Source organism: Silurus meridionalis, chromosome 19, assembly GCF_014805685.1.
Source record: "Silurus meridionalis isolate SWU-2019-XX chromosome 19, ASM1480568v1, whole genome shotgun sequence".
Lineage (NCBI taxonomy): Eukaryota > Metazoa > Chordata > Actinopteri > Siluriformes > Siluridae > Silurus > Silurus meridionalis.
Window position 1 is genome coordinate 11,723,438 of NC_060902.1, and position 10,313 is coordinate 11,733,750.

General features: G+C 38.7%; 1 protein-coding gene across 1 annotated transcript in view; it reads right to left on the minus strand.

Moving 5' to 3' along the window:
• lrrn2 (leucine rich repeat neuronal 2) overlaps positions 1-2,931 on the minus strand; it is a 51,734-nt gene extending 48,803 nt beyond the window's left edge. Inside the window, exon 1 of the mRNA XM_046875744.1 lies at positions 2,652-2,931. The gene's annotated coding sequence lies outside the window, so the exon portion shown is untranslated. The remainder of the gene's footprint in view (positions 1-2,651) is intronic.
• Between the last annotated feature and the right edge of the window lie 7,382 nt (positions 2,932-10,313).

Sequence of the window (10,313 nt, forward strand, 5' to 3'; positions counted from 1 at the left end):
TATTTATCCCCCAAGCAGATTCAGAATACTACAAACTCTATGCATGGCTATAATGGCTGTGGTGGATTTTAATTTATATTTGTATATAACCCCCCAAAAGGCAATGGTTTTACAGGTGGTAATGGTTTTACCAAAACTTGATCTTCCCTTTTCCTTCCTGACTAGTTTCTTTCTACTTATGGGTTTTGCTGGACTACTATGTCCATTGGGGCATGGGGCAGTACCTGCAACCCACTCTGATTGCACAGGGAGTCCAGCTCCTTCAGCATGTCACATTTATATGTACCTTGCAAGGAGATTTGGTGTGTTTCCAAGTACAGTTTCAAGAGTAAAGAGTAGGGAAATACCAGGAGACAGTTACACAAGAATACATATATGCTCCTTTGTGCAAAGATGAACAGGAGGAGCACTGCAAACAGGCTATAGATTGCATAAGGGTGGCATAAGGTCCTGACATCCTCTAGTGGGACCTGTGCTCACAGCCCAGCACCATGTAGCTTGATTTGGCATTTGCCAGAGAACACCAGAATTTGGCAGGTCTGCCGTTGGTGCCCTGTTTTCATCGTGGATAAGACCAGGTTCACACTGAGAATATGACAAATACGAAAGAATGTGGAAATGCCTTTGGGAATATTGCACTGCTCACAACATCAACCAGCATGACCGGTTTGCTGTTGAGTCACTGATGGTCTGGGGAGGAATTTCTTTGGAGGGTTGCATAGATTTCCACCTACTAGCCAATGGTAACCTTAATGCTGTTAGGTACTAGGATGAAAGCCTCGGAGTCATTGTCAGACCTTATGCTGGCACAGTGGGTCGTAGGTTCCAGGTACATGACAATGCTAGACTTCATGTGGCACCTTGTTTAGGCAGTATCTGGATGATGATGTAATTGATCCCTTTAACTGGCCCTCACGTTCCTCAGGCCTGAATCCAGTTGAGAAATTCAGGGATGTTTACCCTGATCCAGGTCTGGGAGGAGGTCCTCTAGGACACTATCTGCCATATCATCAGCCTGCCCAGATGTTGTCTGGACTGCATACAGGCACATGGGGTCCATACGCACTACTCATATTACTACATTACAAGTTGCTGTGATGCAAGTTGGATCAGCCTGTAATTTATTTATAATTTTTTTCAGTGTGATTTTGAATCAAACACTGATGATTTTAGTATTCACTGTCAATTAGTGCATCATTTACAAAATGTATATAAGTCAAGACTTTCAACTTGAATAATTCATACATTGAGGTCCAGTGTGTGATTTTAGTGCTCCTTACTCCTTCCTTTCTGAGCAGTGGATTTCAGCTATATGCTTGAATATGTGCAATGTATAATCTAGCACAAACAATGTTTTTGCTCTTTAGCTTAACAACATTCTGAAATATAATAATAATAATAATTAATAATATTAATAAGCAGTCATAATGACAATAATATATGGACTCTGTAATAAAATCTGGACAAGAGTCAAGCATCATCATGCACCTAATGGAAGCATGTTCGCCTTTCAGAGCCCTAGACAGCAATGAAGGCTAATCATCATAACGAGGAACAAACGATGCAATTATCTTTCCAGTCTAGTTGTCAAGCCAAGCCATGTGTTTAATTTCAGGGTACAAGTAATTAATGATCCAATCATTTATTTATGGTGGTGGAGTTTTGGGAACCAAGTAGTCGCTGTCCAAATTTCAATGGAAGTTTTAAGGTCAAACTTTTTTCCAAGATTATCGACAAAAGTAAACAATTCATTTATGCAGTTTTTGGATTAAATGGAAAAGGTACTTAATACACTCACGACATAGTATTCCCTCAGTGTATATACACACAACCGCAACTCACCCAACGCTTGCCAGACCATTCACATGTCTGAGCATGCACACACACACACACACACACACACACACAGTTGGCGGGGAAACAGTGCAGAATTACTCAGACCACTAAAGCAACTGCGCCAACACAGTAGCCAAGAACACAGTTAGACGGCAAGTGGGGAGAAGAGAGGAGGGTCGAGGGAGAAAAAGGAAGGGTTTGGATGCTGATCACTTCAATGAAATGACAGATGCATCCCCTGAATGCGCACACACACACACACACACACACACACACACACACACACACACACAAACACACACACATACACACACACACACACACACACACACACACACACACACACACACAATGCTTTCAGTGGCACCCCACAGACACCTTATTTTGCGACCGCTTTTCCCGTGAAATTTCCCTGCACAATGTATCCCCTTTTCACCACAACCAAGTTAATGGCAGAATCCGAATCTGCTCTATTCCTATGTGCCCGGCATGCCAATTATAACTAGCAACAATGATGAAAGAAGAATAAAAAGAAAATACAAGAAAACAAAAGCAAATCAGACCAAAGCTCAAGGATCTCATACACCTGACATTCTTGTATTGTTGATGGATTTTTTTTCCACCCGATGCCAAACCACAGAACTACAGCATCCCTTAACACTCTGCAATTCTTATTTGCAATTTTTTTTTCTTACCTATGATGATTCAGATTCAGTAATTCTGCACCTTAAGCCATAATTAACAGACAGTATTGCATTTTAAACACCACTGCCTTGCTTAAGTTCCGAAAGAAAGAAAAACAAAAACTTCCTTACCCATGACAAGACCAGAAACATGTGATGTGTGTGTCTCATGGCTTTGTCTTGTCTTCTGATCTTCCTTTTTCCCCCTCTCCTCTCGGCTGTTTTGCTGTTTTTTTTCCCCCTGCTGATTCTGTGCTTTTTCTAACGACGCCACTCTAGCGCACCTCTCAGGATTACACACAGACCCAGTCTTTAGCCCCCTACCTACAGCACTGTGTCTTTATTACTGACACTGTGTAGGCGTTCTACAGAGGACGGATCTGTGTGCTCTCTCCACTCTCTCTCTCTCTCTCTCTCTCTCTCTCTCTCTCTCTCTCTCCTTCGCACACACTCGCTCTTAGGTTGGCTTTTTCTGTGTCTCTCTCTCTCTCGCGTTCTCACTGTGTGACTGTTACTGTTAGAGATGAGTCCACAAAGTGGCAGCAAAACCTTCACACTTTCTCTCTCTCTCTCTCTCTCTCATATGCTATTACAACTCATCCTCTCATCCTGTACATTTCGTCTTCTCTTCTCCCAACAGCGTTTTCCCCTTGACTCTCTCTCGCTCACCCAGAAAGTAAAATGTGGTATTTTGCAGTCAGTCACCTGCTCCCTTTGCCACCAAACAGGGCTGTAATCACATTTGCACAGTGATGCTGCAGCGAGCCACCCTCCCCGTCACAGTGCAGAGACTCTCACTGCAAAGACTTTGATTAAGCTGAGCTTACACCTGACTTTACAGGAACACAAACACATTTACTCAGAAACTGTCATCAACCACATGGTCCCTGCTTCAAATAGACAAGCCATGTGCTCAATTTGCTGCATTGCCAAATTTATGATGAATCACGAATAATGGTGTGATTGCTGTACGGATGTACAGATGTCGGGTGACTTTTTGCGACACAAATTCCATTGCAGTAAAAAAAATGAGTATCTTGGAAGGTTGGCATGACGCTACTTAAATATTAGTCCTCATAATTATATTTAGCATTAGTGATCACAGGGTTAAAAATAACACTGCATAAATATTACTAATGTTCTCTATGAAGAGTTCATAGGTTTTCATGCCATCTGCCAACATCGTTATGACCACTGACATATGACACTTATATTACCCTATGCAAACATTATGAAGTTTTATGTAGCCCAATAAACAGTACTTCAAATTGCTGCTCTACTTTTGGGCTTACAAATTGCCTCATAGAACATCAACTGATATAAGGTGCCTATATATTTATAAATATTCATGTAGGATTGTCATTTAGCCTACCTTATATAAAGTGTTCACATGACTACATGACACCTGCATAAGACTTTATTAACATTTATGTTGAATGATATCAGTCTTCACAACATAACCCTTCATGGACATTAATAAAGTCCTATGCGGTTGCATTCTATCCTATGAACTATTTGCTTAAGGGGAGTGTTTATTTAGATACATGACACATGCATAAGCCTTCATTAATATTTATGTAGGGTAGGGGTGAAATTTTTTGGGATAGGGCTTTCGATTCAGTACACACATGTAACAAATGCAATCCTTTTTACATGTGGAACTTAGTTCATATCTGACTTCCCACGGGAATGTATTAAGTCACGGAAAGCAGCTTGTTTAGTCTCCACCTCGGACTTGAGCACAGTTTCACTGTTTTATGTTTTTTTTTGTAATATTATTCAACTGGAAAAGAACATACACAACAATGCGAGAGATATAAAAAAGAAACTAAAGTGTCACTGTGACACTGTAGGCTGTGGCTACTCACTCCGTACCAGAAATACAATTTGTAGTGCACCGCACACTTGTATACACAGCTGGGGTCTAACAAATGTAAACTATGAAATTTTTCCATATATTTAATTTTATTTAATCAATTCAATTTGTGCCAATTTAATCGATTACTAAATTAAATCAATATATAAAAAATGTATTGCATTACTTTGAGTTATTACTTTTTTTTATTTTATGTTTTATATTTTATTAAATATTATAAAACATTATTTTATATATTATTTGACCAAACTCGCATTTGATTTAAAATAGTTAAAAAATATATACTGTTGATGTTTACAAATGTAATTAATAATAATCTGCATTAATAAAAGCAACAAGCAGCTTTATTTTTTGCATTTCTTACCCCTAACTGTACAGAAATTGAACCAAACAGTGACTTAAGAACCATGGCAACAGTGAATTTTGTGTACCATTTTTTAAAAATATATTTATATATATTTTAGACTTCTAAAAATTCTCCTTTTTTTTAAAACAACATAGAACCCAAATGCAAAAAAAGAGAAAAATCCAACCTTTCATTTAAGTACATTACTTTGGTGGTAAAAAAAATCATGCATTTAGAAAAAAAAAACTTGAAATCATGTGTCCCACAATTATTGGCACCCCTAACAATTCCTCTGAAAAATTTAATTGTTTTTTTTTTTTTATATATATTTTTCTGTAGTTGCTAAGGTTGGTCACGGTATCTAGGGTCTTTTAATTAGTAATTCATGATTTCCTGTTTCCCTGGGGTATAAATATGACGTGACACAGAGGCCTAATTCTCTTGCCCATTTGTCAACATGGCAAAGACAAGAGAACACACCATTCAAGTAAGGCAGATGTGTGTCGACCTTCATAAGTCAGGCAATGGCTACAAGAAAATAGCCACCGCCTTAACTTGCCGGTATCTACAGTCAGAGGAATCATTAAGAAGTTTAAAACAACTGGAACAGTGACAAACAAGGCTGGAAGAGGTCCCAAGTTTATCTTGCCACAACGCACAGTGAGGAGGATGGTAAGAGAAGTAAAAAAATTTCCCAAGCTCACCGTCACAGAATTGCATCAAAGAGTGGCATCTTGGGGTCACAGAGTCTCCAAAACAACCATCAGACGCCTCTACATGCCAACAAGCTGTTTGGGAGGCATGCAAGGAAAAAGCCTTTTCTCACTAACACTCACAAATGTAAACGTCTGGAGTTTGCTAAGCGGTACTGGGACTTCAACTGGGATCGTGTGCTTTGGTCAGATGAGACTAAGATTGAGCTTTTTGGCAACAAACACTCTAAGTGGGTCTGGCGTAAAACAAAAGATGAGTATGCCGAAAAGCACCTCATGCCCACCGTGAAGTATGGTGGAGGATCTGTGATGCTGTGGGCCTGTTTCTCTTCCAAAGGCCCTGGGAACCTTGTTAGGGTGCATGGCATTATGAACGCTTTGAAGTACCAGGATATTTTAAATAAAACCTGATGGCCTCTGCCAGAAAGCTGAAGATGGGTCGTCATTGGGTCTTTCAGCAGGATAATGATCCAAAACATGTGGCAAAATCTACACAAAAGTGGTTCAGCAGTCACAAACTCAAGGTCCTCCCATGGCCATCTCAGTCCCCAGACCTCAACCCAATCGAAAACCTGTGGGGCGAGCTAAAGAGAAGAGTGCATAAGAGAGGACCCAGGACACTGGATGATCTAGAAAGATTGTGCAAAGAAGAATGGTCAAAATCCTCTCTCTGTGTTCTCCAATCTTGTGAAATGTTATAGGAGGAGATTAAGTGCTGTCTTGTTGGCAAAAGGAGGTTGTACAAAGTATTAACATCAGGGGTGCCAATAATTGTGGCACACATGATTTCAAGTTTTTTTTTTTCTTCTAAATGTGTGATTTTTTTTACCACCAAAGTAATGTACTTAAATAAAAGGTTGGATTTTTCTCTTTTTTTGCATTTGGGTTCTATGTTGTTTTAAAAAAAAGGAGAATTTTTAGAAGTCCACGACCACATAATTGTGGAGGGCACTGTATATATATATATATATATATATATATATATATATATATATATATATATATATATATATATATATATATAAACAGTATCTCACAAAAGTCAGTACACCCCTCACCTTTCAGCAACCATTTTAGTATTTCTTCTCAAGGGACAATACAATAGAAACAAAACTTGGATATACATTAGAGTAGTTAATGTGCAGCTTGTATAGCAGTATATATTTTCTGTCCTCTGAAAATAACTAAAAATGCAGTCATTACTGTCAAAAAAGCTGGCAACAAAAGTGAGTACAATACAATTTGTGTATCTTTTATTAGAGCAGTTAAAATCTGTTGATTTGAGTACAATTCTCTCATACTGACCACTGGATATTCAACATGGCACTTCATAGCAAAGACTCTCTGAGGATTTGAGAATATGAATTGTTGCTCTCCACAAAGGTGCTGAGGCTATAAAACGATCGGTAACACCCTGAAACTGAGTCAAAGTACAGTGGTCAGGCTCATAGAGATTTTCCAAGACAGGTTCCACTCGGAACAGACCATCAGTGTTCATACAGTGTTCAATACAGTGTTTATCGTACTACATGAATACCTGATATAACCCTACAAAAAGTATGAATAGAGTTTTGTGCAGGTATCATGCAGGTATCGATTTGCCTAAGTGGAGTGTTTATACGGCTTCCTACAAAAGTTTTCAGAACTACTGACATAACCCTGTATAAAAAGAATAAAGGCTTAAGCAAGTGTCATGTAGCCCTATGAACAATGATGGCTTCATGACACCAGACTTTGTAACTGGCGGTACATCTGCATATTTAAAATCACGTAATGATCATAGGACATGTCACAAAATTTTTCTTGTGATTAAAGTGACACTGTATTAAACTTTCTTTCGGCTTCTCCCATTAGGGGTTGCCACAGCGGATCATCTGTATTCATGATCCGCATGTTTGATTTGGCACATGTTTTTACGCTGGATGCCCTTCCTAATGCAACCCTTCCCATTCATCTGGGCTTGGGACCGGCACTAAGAGTGCACCGGCCTGTGCAACCCTAATGGCTGGGTTAAAGTGACACTGTATTGTAGGTATCAATTCACAAAACAGTACTCACTTTATTTAAGTAATAAAATATACACTGTAGACAAAGGTATTGGGACACCTGACTTTTTCGAGCCATATGTGGTTCTTTCCCAAACTCTTACCACAAAGTTGGAGGCACACAATTGTATGGCATCTTCCTTAACTTGAACTAAGAGGCCCAAACCTGTTCCCGTTTGACAATGCCCCTGTGCACAAAGCGAGCTCTATTAAGATATACTTTACAGGGGTTGGAGTGGAAGATCTTGACAGGCTTGCAATAAAGCTCTGACCTCAACCCTATTGAACACATTTGGGATGAATTGGAACACTGACTGCACCCCAGGACTCCTCATCGTACATAAATACTTGACTTTGCTAATGCCGTTGTGGCTGAATGAGCAAAAATCTCCAATTACACTCTAAAATTTAGTGGAACATCTTCCCAGAAGAGTGGAGGTTATTATAACAGCAAATGGGGACTAAATATGAAATGGGATGTCCAAAAAGCACATATGAAGCTTAAGCTCAGTTGTCCAGACTGAGAGATGGATAGATTTATTCACCCCTTACGGAAATTCACAATATTGTGCATAACACCAATCATAAATAAGAATTACACTTTTCTCTTTCATCGCACTAAAATGATTTTCAGTCTTGCACCTTTTAGGATTCTTACTTTAGCGTTTTTGATGTCATGTCACATTAAATTGCCGTATATCACGCTATAATCTATGTCAACCAAAAGAGTGTCATAACAAAGCATCTGTGTCACTTGGCTTAGATGTTATCCAAGCTGACACTGAACACGACAAAAGCAATCTTTATTCAATTACAGCTTAAAATGAATAGTTTGTAGTGCGTTATGTCGAACCTTTCATAAACTTATGATCGCTACCCTTAAATAAATAATTACTAGAAGTTGTATCACACTCCAATACTAGTGAGAATTAATATTGAGCAAAAAGAGGTCTAGAACATTCCTGTGTGATAAAAGGAGGCAGTTGTGGCAAGAAACAACATGCTGGTTGTAAAATAGGAAGACAAAAAAAGAATTTGAGTAAATAAAACCTCTGTATGTACATCAGGTGCCTGCCAAAAATTAGTTGCACTAATGTTAGTGATTATAGCCGTTTATTGTTTATGGAGTTAAATGAGCTGCATCAGGTATGAGAAATTGGCTGTGAAGGAAATGAGAGAGTCCCACTGTTCATGAAATTTCAATTCAATTCAACTTGTCTATATAATAGACCTTGTCAAAAAGCAGAAAGCTAGATGTAGATTTCGTCCCTAATAAGAGGCAGGGGAAGAGGGAAAAACAACTTCTAGGGATGACATAAGGAACAGATGAACCAGATTTAAAAAGAGATTGTTTACAGGAGTATTGGAGTTTCCTACAACTCTATACTTTTTATACATTTTAACACCAGGGTCTTGAAATATTAGTTTGAACAATACCACTGTCCCCCTGCCTAATCTTACCCTTTTTAGCTCTTCATGCATACAAACTGGCTTAAATTTAGTGCACAGCCTTCTTTCTAAAAAAAGAGACCAACCCCAGTGTGCTTGCAGCCCATCTCAGATATTGCTCATTGTGGACAGACTTCACACCTGGCTTTATTACAGAGCAGACACAATCTCATGATCTTGTCCAGCTCAGGTGTCTACGGCCAATTTGGCCTCTTTTCATTCACCATCACTGTGTGAGGGGGCGTGTGGCCGATAACGCATGCTTCACCATTACCTCTCTGATGTCTATTTGAGCAGATCAGAGATGATTTACTCCTAACTGGGAGTTGCTGGTAGCCTCTTTGAGGCTTGATCATTTAAAAAATGAGAAAGATTGAAGGAAAGGGGAAAAATAAGAAACAGGAAGAGTGATGGGGAGGCGAGTATAGAGACAGGGGAGTGTTACAAATTGCATGGCGCAAGGGCATGGTGCCAAGCCACACACTTGAAAAGCTTGCACTTAACCCTGGCCTCTCCTTCTCCACCCTTCATATTTCTCCCTCTTGTTTGGACAGAGTGCTCCCCTGAGGCAGAGACTCTCATTCTGTGTCAAAGCAGCACAACAAAATTGAGCATCAGGAGCCATTTTATACCAATTTTAGGTGGCATGAGGCAGCAGTTTGTGCCTCCTCACAGGATACACAATGGTGTCAAGAAAGAAACTATAAAAGGGAATGGAAAAGCAAAAGAATTAAAAAAAAATAAAGCGAACAATATTTTTTCTCCACTCAAGCAATTAAAGCATGACACAGACTGTCTCGGCATATGCTGCTTTGCTTAATATCCCAGCTGACCTTTTAGACTGTATGGACATGATTTGAAATGGTGACATGACATAGAGCAGCATTTGGACTGCAATGACTTTCTGGCTTTCTCTGCTGGAAATCTCACACATATCAAACAAAGTAGCAGAACCTTCTGCATTCAAATGCAATTAAAAATACTAATGAAGATTATATAGGCAATAATTTAGTAGCAGTAGTTGACAAAGTACACAAACCATGTGCTTGAGTTAAAGTAGAGATACTTTAGGCCAAATATTACTCCAGTAAAAATGCTCTTTTTATACTTTTACTTGAGTAAAAGTACAAAAGTATTTGCCTTGAAATTTACTTTAATATCCAAAGTACTATAATTTATTATTGCTATAATTGTCCTATTATTATTTTTGCCACAAAATTTTTGCTAAATCAATTCAGTTTATGTGAAAATACTCTAATGTTAATCTTAGCACACCAATCTATTAATAGAATGATTTTAATGAGTCAAACACTGATTGATATTTATTAAAATAATAATGAGCCCAAAACCTTTTTTTCACTTACT